Source organism: Cetorhinus maximus, chromosome 5 (assembly GCF_964194155.1).
Source record: "Cetorhinus maximus chromosome 5, sCetMax3.hap1.1, whole genome shotgun sequence".
In the NCBI taxonomy this organism is placed as follows: domain Eukaryota; kingdom Metazoa; phylum Chordata; class Chondrichthyes; order Lamniformes; family Cetorhinidae; genus Cetorhinus; species Cetorhinus maximus.
In genome coordinates this window covers 153,193,553-153,205,909 of record NC_135883.1, presented here as the reverse complement: position 1 = coordinate 153,205,909, position 12,357 = coordinate 153,193,553, and the positions used below count along the sequence as shown (strand labels likewise).

Below are 12,357 nucleotides of genomic sequence, written 5' to 3'. Positions count from 1 at the left end.
ACACACAATTAGACCACCCTTTCATTTTCTACGTTCAAGTGAATAGGAACCTGGTCTTACGTTCTCATAATTTAACACTTTTAGCCCCAATTCTGTTCTGTCAAAGCTCTCTGTTTAGTTCTCGTCTTCCTTCAAGGGGGAAGCATAGTGGTGATGGGGGAGGGGCAGGATGCTGCTGGGGTGGGTCAGGGGTGAAGGTGGGGGAGAGGCAAGGGGTTGGCTGATGGGTGGGGGTTGGCGGGGTTAGGGGCTAAGGGAGTGATGCAGGCTGGCAGTGAAGGGGCAGGGGTTGGCGGTAGGGGAGACGCTGGGGGTGGGGGTGGCAGAGGGGCATTGAGGGGGGAGGGGCAGTGTTGTGGGGGAGAAGCGGGGAGCTGGGGGTGGCAAAGGGCAGAGATGGTGGAAGGGCGAAAGGCGAGGGGTTGGAGGGACAGCAGCAGGGCAGCGGGAGGTGGTGGGGAAGAAGCAAGGGGTTGGCAGATGAGAAGGGGGTGATGGTGGGTAAGGGGTGGTGAAGGTTGGGAAAAGGGGCTGAGGGTGACAGAGGAACAGTGGGTGGTGGGGGAGAGGCATTACACAGATATTGGGACACCCTTTGCTACCTCACCCAAGTACTCCTGTGAACTTGGACAGTCAAAATCTGTGGGCTATCCAACCATGGGGAGAGTCCCTCTTGAGCCCAAGCTTGTCTTAGCAAGCCTTCATGCATGGCCTGCTTGCTGGTGAGGAGGGAGGCTCTTAAACAATCAAGACTGAGAATCGGCGTCTGTGCTTGTTTCCCCCACTTCCACAGTCCTGGGATGCTATGGGCAGTGGGAGAATTCCCCTTAGCTCTGAAGAAGAGTCATATGGACTCAAAACGTTATCTTTCTCTCCACAGATGCTGTCAGACCTGCTAAGTTTTTCCAGCATTTTTTGCTTTTGTTTCAGATTTCCAGCATCCGCAGTATTTTGCTTTTGTCATAAAAACCCATCTGGTTCACAAATGCCTTTAAGGGAGGGAAACCTGCTGTCCTTACTCGGTCTGGCCTGCATGTCACTCCAGACCCACAGCAATGACTCTAAACTGCCCTTAGGAACGTCCTCACAAGCCATTCAGTCATAGGTGGCTCACCAGCACCTGCTCAAGGGCAATTAAGGATGGGCAATAAATGCTGGCCTCATTAGTGATGGTCATATTCCAACAATAATTAGTGAAAACAGTGATGTGAATATCCCATGTGGCAGTATGTAAATGTCCCCCCACCCTTCCTCCCCCACCCTCCCCACCTCCACCTCCTGTGACTACAATGCAATCATCCCCTCAGGGGTTGTGCAGTGTGAGAATGAGGCACCTGCAATGTGGTTATGTCTCATGATTTAAAATCACGGAGACTTTGACTGGGTAAATAAGGAGAAACTGTTTCCACTGACAGAGGGGTCAGTAACTGGGGAGCAGAGGTGATGGCAAAAGAAGCAGAGAGGAGAGTGAGGGGAGCCTTTACTTACCCAGCGAGCTGTTCCAATCTGGAATGCACTGACTAAATGGTGGTGGGAGCAGATTCAGTCATAAGCCTGATTTGCAGGGGCTACACGTGAAGTGGAACTAATTGGATAGCTCTTTCAAAGAGCTGGCACTGGCAGAATGGACTGAATGGCCTCGCTCTGTGCTGTAAGGCTCTATGTCTCCATTATGTAAAAATACCCGACAGACAGTTCTTATGCAACAATTTTTTTTCACAGCTTTCATTTGAATTCTCTCACCGCTGAGTAAGGTAGATCTGTGCTTAACAGGAGTGAACTGATAACAGCAGGAATTTAATTCCCAGCAAGGTGTCCCAGTGAACTGGGTGGAGGACCAGAATAGCATTTGCACATGTGCATAAGACTGCTGTCTTTCAGTAAGAGCCCAAAACTGTGTAATGTTTTACACCCCATTCTGTCATGAGGGTATGCTGTGCCACTATGATGGACTGCATGCTCTGGTGGGCACTATTTCCTATTTGGTCTGATGTGAGATCACCAACCATATAAAAACAACCAGCTCAAACAGTTCATTAAAGAACCTGGCGTGGAATTAAACTGAATTTTAACAGCTGGCTGGACCACTGCGGCAAGGCTAAGAGAGGCAGGTGTTTCAAAGACCCAGCACAGGTAGGATGGGCCGAATGGACTGCAAGCGCACTGTGATGGTTAGCCAAAAATGTTATCAATTACCACCACCTTTTCAGGGGCAATTAGGGGTGGGTGATAAACGTTGGCCTTGCCAGCAACACCCATATCCCATGAAAGAGTCAAAAACATATATATTGCTGGTTCCGGTCTATTTTTCCAAAGGCCACTTTAGATTAATTTCAGTCCAAAACAGTTGGTGTGAGTGACAAGAACAGGTCTATTGTGAAGAAGCACTGAAACAGTTAAAAGTCCCTGGAGCCAAAAGCAATGTGGTTTTTGTCAGGAAAAACTCCTCACTCTGTCCTCTTCTTGAATCTGAGCTGATTAAGGTCAATCAGCCTTGTAGCTCTCTCTCTCTCTTAGGCACAGGAACGAGGTGCAAGAAGAAATAAAAGATTGACTAGAACAATATCGGAACAAAGAGGCTATACCGAGCAGGGAAGATTGGAAAGGTTGGGACGCTTTTCATCAAAGAGAAGAGAAGGCTGAGTTTGAGACCTGATCCAGGTTTTCAAGATTATGAAGGAGTTTGAGAGAGTCGACATGGACATGTTCCCACTTGTGGGCGAGAGCAAAACTAGGGGCTATAAATATAAGGTAGTCACTAACGTATCCATGAAAGAAATAAGGGGAAATGTCTTTACTGAAGAGTGGTTAAGAATGTGCAAACTCACCACGGCGAGGAGCAAGCAGTTGGGGTGAATAGGTCAGGTGCATGTGAGGGGAGGCTGGAAAAAAGGCTGAAAGGTAAATTGATGGGGTGAGAGAGCTGAACTAGGCTGGGAGGAGGCTGCTGTGGAGCATAAAGGCACCCAGCAGGATCCAGTTGGGCCGAATGGCCTGTTTCTGTGGCTGTGAATACTTTGCAAAAAAAACTAGGACAGTTGCCTGACAGGCGAGGGGTGACAGGGGGGGTGGTGGGGGGGGCATGATAGAAAACAACCCTGCGGGAGACACACACACACAGAGAGTCGGGGGGTGGGTGGCAGGCTCGAGAGGCGGCTCACTTGATCCGCCGTTTCTGAGTTAATACTGTTGTCACATCGCTGTGTGGCTAAATCGGATTGTGTTGCTAGAAAGAATAAACAGGAAAGTGTGCGTGCGAGGGGATATCATTCCGCAACCGCAAACCCAGGATCACACAAGGCACACACTCTGTTGCTCGGGTTCCCAGCTGCTTGAAGTTGGTTGCTGGAAAAGTTCAGAGCAGCAGCGGCGAGGAGCAGTTTCATTGCTGTTCCCCTGCTCTGTTTGTAGCTTCCCAGCCAGGGGGTGGGGTGGGGGGAAACAGACAGCGCTGCCGACCACTGGCTCCCAGGAAGGCTTGAACAAATACGCAGCCAGCAGCTTATCCTCTGCACAGGGTTAGTTAGCACTTTGCCTTAACACCGTGCGACACGTTACAACCCAAAAGCCCAGAAACCCAAGGTGTATCCAACTGCAAATGGAGAGAAGGGGCAGCCCCAGAGTGGGATTCTGGAGAGCTGAATTTTTAAAACAAAAATCCGCTCGCCGCACATTACTCTTTACGTTTAGAGTGAGCCTTACCTTCAGAGAGGAGCATTTAGCCTTAGTTGGCAGCTAGGCGCGAAGGCAGGACGCAAGTTTCTGGCCAGAGTGCCCCATCATGTGCAGGTCCTTGGCCACTGGAGCCCGGAGAGCAGAAAGATTCATTCTCTACTCGCGGTCAATTCAACACTCTGGGCTTCACAGGGAGATTCGGGGACTCCGGCTCGATCTCACCGTTGAGCTTCCATTTATATCCTGGATGTAGTTAGTTTGTGGATGGGGTTTGTTCCCCCCCCCCCCCCTCTTTTATTGTCACTAAGGTCGGGAGGAACTCAAATCCGTACCTGGGAGATGGTGAAGAATTCTCCTCCCCACCCTGACATGTTCAGCACACTGTGCCAGACCCTCTGCCTCCCCAAATCTCAGAGAAACTGAAGCACACACTCCCACCCCCTCTCCTTCAGTGTCTCACTCCCTCTCTCTCTCTCACACACACATTTTCCCTCTCTCCCACCCTCTCACTCCCTCTCTCCTTCACTCTCCCATCCTCTCTCCCACCCTCTCACTCCCTCTCTCCTTCACTCTCCCACCCTCACACTCCCTCTCTCCTTCACTCTCCCACCCTCTCACTCCCTCTCTCCTTCACTCTCCCATCCTCTCTCCCACCCTCTCACTCCCTCTCTCCTTCACTCTCCCACCCTCTCTCCCACCCTCACACTCTCTCTCTCCTTCACTCTCCCACCCTCTCACTCCCTCTCTCCTTCACTCTCCCACCCTCTCTCCCACCCTCTCTCCCACCCTCACTCCCTCTCTCCTTCACTCTCCCACTCTCTCTCCTCTCTCACACTCTCTCTTTCCCCCTCTCCCACCTCCACTCTCACTCCCTCTCCCTTTCCCAGCCTCTCCTTCACTCTCTCACTCCCTCTCTCCTCACTCTCTGCCCTTCTCCCACCCTCTCTCCTCCTCCCTCCCTTCCTCTCTCCTTGCCCCCCCTCACTCCTCTCTCTCTCTCCTCTGTCGCCTTTTCCCTCCCACACACTCAGTCCCCCTCTTCCACTCTCTGACCCTCTCCCTCACACCCTCTCTCAGTCCCTCTCGCGTTCAGCCTCTCTCACCGTCCCCTCACCCCTCTCTCTCACACACACACACACACACAAACACACTTCTCTCCAAATCCCGCAATGCACGAAAATGAGAGACAGGGCAAGAGAGACATATACATACACACACACACTCTTTCCTTCTCCCTCCTTCTCCCCCTCTCTCTCCTGTTCTCTAAATCCCAGCTCTCAAACCAAGTGGAGAGAGGGTAACGGAGACACAGACAGGTTGAACAGCAGCACTGCAGCCGTCTGCCATGTAGGGCTGTAGGTGGCAGAGTTAACTCAGCTCACAGCCGAGGGTGCAGTGCGAGCTGTCAGTCTGCTGCTGCTGCTGCTTCTGGTGCTTGAGCTGTCTTTGGAAAGGGCTGGGAGACCCACCGTGCCGGTGAACTGTGTAAGGGAGCAACCAGGGGCCAGCGGCCGCACACAGCAACCCCAGGTTTTTTTTTTGGCGGGGGGGGGGTAGTGGGTAAAACGGTGTCGACATTGGAAGCAGCCAGACCCCTCCTTTCCTAAGCGGATTTCTGTGTCATTATGTAGAGAATCAATGCCCTCCTAAGCCGGGCGATTGCGTGAACTGAGCTAAAGTAGACAAAGTGGATACTATAGGATTGACGGTGCTTACGAAGAAAGGGGAAAAGAGTTACTTTATATAGCTCACTTCACCAGCACAAAGCATGTTTCAAGGCTCCACGCAGGCGGCGAAGGGATTTTAAACTGTAGACACCGATGTAGGAATTGCAGTAACCAATTTGCACACAGCAATCTCCCACAAACAACTGTGACCAGATAATCTTCCTTAATGATATTGGCTGAAGGATAAATATAGCCCAGGAGAGAAGTCTCCTGCTCTTTTTTTTCTATAATATTGTGATGGAATCTTATATACCCATCTACAAGAGCAGGTGTTTAATGTCTCTTCCAAAAGATCCCCCCCCCCCACTCCTTGACAGGGTCACACTCCCTCAGTACTGTACTGGGAGTAAGTAGCAGCTTGGAATGTGTACTCATGTCTGAGAGTGGCACTTGAACCCACACCCTTCTGACTCAGCAATGAGGGTGCTACCCAACAGAGCCACAGCTGATACTTGAAAAAGGGAGGGCTGTGGATATACAGTTGATAGATATGTTTAAGACTATGATCAAAATAATTTTAGTCACAGAGGGAATTAAGGAATATAGAAATAGGGCAGGAAATTGGGGTTTATGTAACAATTCAGCTGCAATCTTATTGAATGGTAGAAGAGGTTTGGGGGCTGTATTATTTAATCCTGCTCTTACAAGGGGAGCAATCTTTTTGTAAATCACTGATAGATTAATTCTGACTATTGTTCACTGTTAATTGAAGTATTAATATAAATAATGAATAGCTATTAAACTTTAACTGCTTTCCTTTCCCCAACTGAAAGCATTTTCTACGCATCAGTACTGAACAGAGCTTCATCAGTCCAGTGGGTAAATGGACTATTTTGGTTCGGGAGTGATATGTACCAGGCAGGGCCCAAAGGGACAGGAGTAGACTATTCAGCCATTCAAGCCCATTCCTCCATTCACTTAGATCATGTCTGATCTGTATCTTACCTCCATTTGCCCAGCTTTGATACAAGTCCTTTGAAACCCTTTACCTAATAAAAAGCTGTCAATCTCAAACTTGAAAATTCCAATTGACCCGGCCCACGATCTTTTAGGGGAGAGTGTTCCACATTGTCACACGTAACCTTTGAGCGTAAAATTGCTCCCTGAGTTAACTCCTAACTGGCTCAGCTTTAATTTCAAGGTTGTGCCACTTTGTTCTGCAGACCCCCCCCCAGCTAGAGGAAATAGCTGCTCAGTGTAAACAACTCAATTAGATCACCATCATCGCTCAATACAAAGCAGCCTTCTGCAACATGGCCTCATAATTTAACAGTTCAAGATCTGGTATCTTTCTAATGAATCTGTGCTGCATCATCTCCAAGGCAAATATATCCTTGCTGAGGTACAATGCCCCAAATTTGATCGTTGAAGGGTGGCGTTAGCTTGGATTCAGGTGCTCCTCAGTGTGTTCAGGTGGGCTGAGAGGAAAGGGACTCGGGGAATTTAAAGGTTATTTGATCATCCTTGTTATCCAGAGTTGGAAGGCACACCAACCATCACTCATGCTAGTGTGGGCATTCGTGCAAGACTAAAGGGCAAGCATTTAGATAGCGTAATATAGCATAATGTTTAAATCCTCCCAAAGTAGTTTACACTGTTGGGGGCTTGCAGGGTGGGAGAGTGTAAAATGGAAGATAAGACTGTACTACAAGATGCACTGCAGCAATTTACCAAGCCTCCTTCGACAGCACCTTCCAATCCTGCAACCTCTACCACTTAAAAGGACAAGGGCAGCAGATAGATGGGAATTCCTGCTCATCCAGTACTGGATGTCAGATAAACAGGCTGACAATTTTAATAGAGTGGAGGGCTCAAGAGGGCTGGTGGTGAGGTAGGACTAGGTGTCATATACAAAAAGAAATATTGGTTGCTTGTGATAAAGGGATGGCAATAATCAGGGGTGATTTGAATCTACATATAAACTGGAAAAATCAGACTAACAGTAGCAGCCTGGATGAGGAGTTCATAGAGTGCATTCAAGGTTTTTTTTTAGAGCAGCACATTCTGGAACCAACCAGAGAGCAGGTTATACTAGACTTGGTATTGTGTAATGTGACAGGATTAATTAATGGCCTCAGTGTGAAGGCACCCTTAGGTAGCACCAGCCACAATCTGATTGAATTTTACATCCAGTTTGAAAGGGAAAAGAGTGGGTCTAAGACTGGTATTTTAAACTTAAATAAGGGCAACTATGTGGGGATGCAAACTGAGCTAGCTGAAGTGAACTGGGATACTAGGCTAGGGGATAGATCAATAGAGAAGCAGTGGCAGACATGTAAGGGAATATTTCAGAATACTCAGAATAAGTACATTCCTACTATAAAGAAAAATTCTAAGGGGAGGACCCAGCATCTGTGGTTAACTAAACAAGTTAAGCAAAACATCAAACTTAAAGAAAAAGAACATAACTGCGCAAATATGAGTGGCAGGTCAGATGATTGGTCAGAATGTAAAGAACAACAGGGAATGACTAAAGGGTTAATCAGAAGAAAGAAATTAGAGTGTGAGAGGAAGCTAGCTAGAAATGTAAAAACAGAGCAAGAGTTTCTACAGATATTTAAAAAGGAAAGGAGTAAGTAAAGTGAGTGTTGTTCTTCTGGAGAGTGACAGTGGGGAGTTAATAGTAGACAATAAGGGAATGATAGATGAAATGAACAAATATTGTGCTTCTGTCTTCAGTATAAAGGATACAAAAAACATTCCAGTAAAAGCTATAAATCAGGAAGTGGAGGGGAGAGGGGAACTTGGTGAAATTACAATCATTAGGGAAGTGGTACTGAGCAAACTGATGGAGCTGTGGGCTGATAAGTATCTGGGTCCTGATGGACTCCATCCTAAGGTGTTAAAAGAGGTGGTTAATGAGGTAATAAATTCATTGGTGTTAATTTTCCAAAATTCCCTAGATTCTGGAAAGGTTCCATCAGACTGGCAAATATGAACTCTCTATTCAAGAAGAGTGGGAGGCAGAAAAGAGGAAGCTATAGGCCAGTTAGCTTGATGCCTGTCATGGGGAAGGTTTTAGAATCAATCCTTAAGGAAGCTATAGTTGGGCACTTAGAAGAGCTCAAGGTAACTGGGAAGAGTCAGCATGGCCTTGTGAAAGGGAAATCATGTTTAACCAATTTATTGGAGTTCTTTGAAGGAGCAACATGCACTGTGGATAAAGAGGAGCCTTTGAAGACGTACTGTACTTAGATTTCCAGAAGGAATTTGATAAGATGCCGCATATTGTGCAAAATGAAAGCTCACAGTTTAGGGGGTAATGTATAAGCATGGTTAGAAGATTGGCTGGCTGGCAGAAAACAGAGAATATGCATAAATTAGTCTTTTTCTGATTGGCAGGATGTGACGAGTGGAGTCCCACAGGGGTCTGTGCTGGGGCCTCAACTTTTTATAATTTATATCAATGACTTAGATCAGGGAAGTGAAGGCATAGTAGCTAAACTTGCAGATGACACAAAGATAGGCAGGGAAGTATGTTGTGAAGATGACATAAGGAAGTTGCAGATGGATATAGATAGGTTGAGTGAGTGGGCACAAATTTGGAACATGGAGTATAATGTAGGAAAATGTGAAGTTATTCACTTTGGCAGGAAGAATAAAAAAGCAGAGTATTACTTAAACAGAGAATGGCTGCAGAATTCCCAAGTGCAGAGGGACCTAGGTGTTCTAGTGCATGAGTCACAAAAAGTTAGTATGCAGGTACAGCAAGTAATTAAGAAGGCTAATGGAATTCTATCCCTAATACGAGAGGAGTTGAACATAAAAGTAAGGATCTAAAGAAGAGTCATACAGACTTGAAACATTAACTCTTTTTTTTCTCTCCACAGATGCTGTCAGACCTGCTGAGTTTTTCCAGCATTTTCTGTTTTTGTTTCAGATTTCCAGCATCCGCAGCATTTTGCTTTGATAAAAGTAAGGAAATTATTCTTCAGTTACACAGGGCATAGTGAGACTACATCTCGAATATTGTGTGCAGTTTTGGTCTCCTTATTTAAGGAAGGGTCTAAATATGTTGGAGATGGTTCAGAGGAGGTTTACTAGATTGATACCTGGAATGAACGGGTCATCTAATGCGTAAAGGTTAAACAGACTGGGCTTGTTTCCACTGAAAGAGTGTGGGGTGGCTTGATTGAAGTATATAAGATCCTGAATGGTCTTGCCAAGGTGAACTTGGAAACGATTTTTCCTCTGGTGAGTGAGTCCAGAATTAGGGGGCACTGTTTAAAATGAGGGGTTTCCCTTTTAGGGCAGAGATGAGGAGAAATTTTTTCTCCCAGAGGTCGTGCAAGTTTTGAACTCTCCGCCTCAAAAGGCAGGGGAGGCGGGGTCATTGAATATATTTAAGGCAGAGGAAGATAGATTCTTGTTAGGCAAGGTTATCGGGGGTAGATGGGAACGTGGAATTCAAAACAGAACAGATCAGCCATGATATAATTGAATGGCAGAGCAGGCTCAAGCGGCAAATGGCCTACTTCTGCCCCTATTTTGTATGTTCCTACGTTCGTATGTAACATGGGAGCGGATGCATTTTCAGGCAATGTTGCCAAGGTGAAGCGTGTAGATAGAAAATAGCAGAAAGACAAGGATAGATCTCTGGGGGACACCAGAGGTAACAGTGTGGGAACATGGACAGAAGACATGGTAGGTGTTTGTCTGGCTATGATTGCAAAGGTAAGACTGTGAGAGTAGTCCCACCCAGCTGGACGATTGTGGAGAGGCTTTGGAGGATGGTGATGTGATCAACCGTGTCAAAGGCTGCAAGCGGAATGAGAAGGATGAGGAAGGAAAGCTTACCTCGGTCACAGCTGATACAGGATGTCACCTGAGTGACAAAAGCAGTTTTGGTGCTGTGGCAAGGACCATAACCCAATTGGAGTCTTTTTTATTAAATTCCTTAACGGGATGTGGATGCCACTGGCAAGGCCAGCATTTGTTGCTCATCCCTAATTGCCCTTGAGAAGGTGGTGTTGAACTGCTTTCTTGAACCACTGCAGTCCATGTGGTGTAGGTACACCAACAGTGCTTTTTTAAGGAGCGAGTTCCAGGATTTTGACCCAGTGACAGTGAAGGAACGGTGATATAGTTCCAAGTCAGGATGGTGAGTGGCTTGGAGGGGAACTTGCAAAGTGTTACACCTCCTGCAATTGCATGAGAAGGTGCCATGGGAAAGGGGTGATCTAGAAAGTATAGGTCTCCTCAGATTCTATCTTCATTCATCCACAGCTGAAACCATTATCCACACGTTTGTTACCTCTGCATTTGGTTTCTTCAAAACCTCCCAACCTCTGTGAACTCCAATTTATCCATACATCAACAACAACTTACATTTATGTGGCTCCTTTGACACAATAAGATGGTGCTTCACAAGAGCAATGTAAAACAAAATATGACTCTCAGCCACAAAAGGGTAATTAGGTCAGGTGACCAAAAGCTTGGTTAAAGAGGTAGATTTTAAGGATTACCTTAGAGGAGGAAACTGAGGTAGAAAACAGAAAGGTGCAGGGACAGAATTCCAGACCTTGGTCCTAGGCTACTGAAGACATGGCCATCAATGGTGCAGTGATTAAAATCAATTCATCACCTTGCACTAATGCTTGCATTTCTGTCCTCGGCCAGCTGAAAGGTTCCAGTGAACACCAACACAAGCTTGAAGAACAGCACCTCATCTTCCAATTAGGCACATTACGGCAGACTTAATATTGAGTTCAGACCACGAACTCTGTCCTCCATTTTATACTTTTTTCTCTAGTACCAGTCTGTATCTTGTTTTCATGTTTTGCTTTCAGACAGCACTGACCTTTATTCTGCTGTTAACACCTACTCTAGACCAATGCTTTTGTCCTTTACTATTACCATTCCCATTCTTTTTGACCTTTGATCCATGGCCTCTTTGTAATTTAATTTCCCCCACCCTTTAACCTATCCCTGGCCTTCCCTTTTTGCTCCACCTGACCCTCCCGTCTTTTTCAACAGCATAAAACCCGTCATATTCCTGCCTCTCTTCAGTTCCAAAGAAGAGTCATATTGGACTCAAAACGTTATCTCTGTTTTTCCCTCTCCACAGATGCTGCCAGACCTGAGATTTTCCAGCACTTTGTTTTTAATCTCGGATCTCCAGCATCCGTAGTGTTTTGCCTTTACCTTTTAGGTGGAAATAACTGGGAATGGCATTTGAAGGTCAGCTCTGAGGTAAAAAGGTCACCAAGGCTTTTCCTGGTCTGGTGCTGCCTGGGTACAACAGCCTTTCTTGGGCGGGAGCTGTAGGCCTGGAGAAGATTACAGAGGGTGAGAATTTAAAATTGAGGCATTGCCGGATCAGGAGCAATGTATGTCAGCAAGCAAAGGGGTGATAGAGTGATTGGAGCAAGTTCAGATAAGGACAGCAGAGTTTTGAATAAGCTCAAGTTTACATAACTAACATATAGAGTAAATGGTCTTTGGTTGTGATCCATGGATCATGCTATGGCTTAGTCAGTGAGAGATACATTCTGAATCATCAAAATCACAAGGTTGTCCCTTTCGTATGTCCCCTATTGATGAATCTGATGGAAAATGACTAAAAGCTTGGACATTCCTGTGTTTAAAGTTAAGCAAATTGGAGGGAATTGAAATTTATAAGATTGTTATGTTTTGGGACTGTCTCTTTAATTTAGGGTAAAATGGAGGGATGAAGGGGATCATGTGATCTGCTCTGAATCCTGCCCAAAAACAAGCCTGGGTGCCCTGATTGTTAAAGGTTAAAGGGGGGCCCAGCTTGTTTTACTGGGAAGAAGGTGCAAGATGTTTGCGCCTGTGGACAATGGCAGAGCATCTGTGCTGACTATGGCTGGACTGCTGGTCTCCAAGTCTCACAGGGAGGTATTAAGAATGTTGGGTTTTATAAACAATTATACTTTAAACTGTCTATTTAATTTCAAAATAGAATGGAGTTTGGTGTCTAAAGGGTAGCAAA

The 12,357-nt window shown here is 46.3% G+C and overlaps 1 protein-coding gene across 1 annotated transcript in view; it reads right to left on the bottom strand.

Moving 5' to 3' along the window:
• The window catches only part of LOC144680377 (leucine-rich repeat and fibronectin type-III domain-containing protein 2), a 156,004-nt gene extending 152,080 nt beyond the window's left edge, over positions 1 to 3,924 (bottom strand). Inside the window, exon 1 of the mRNA XM_078541343.1 lies at positions 3,703 to 3,924. The gene's annotated coding sequence lies outside the window, so the exon portion shown is untranslated. The remainder of the gene's footprint in view (positions 1 to 3,702) is intronic.
• Between the last annotated feature and the right edge of the window lie 8,433 nt (positions 3,925 to 12,357).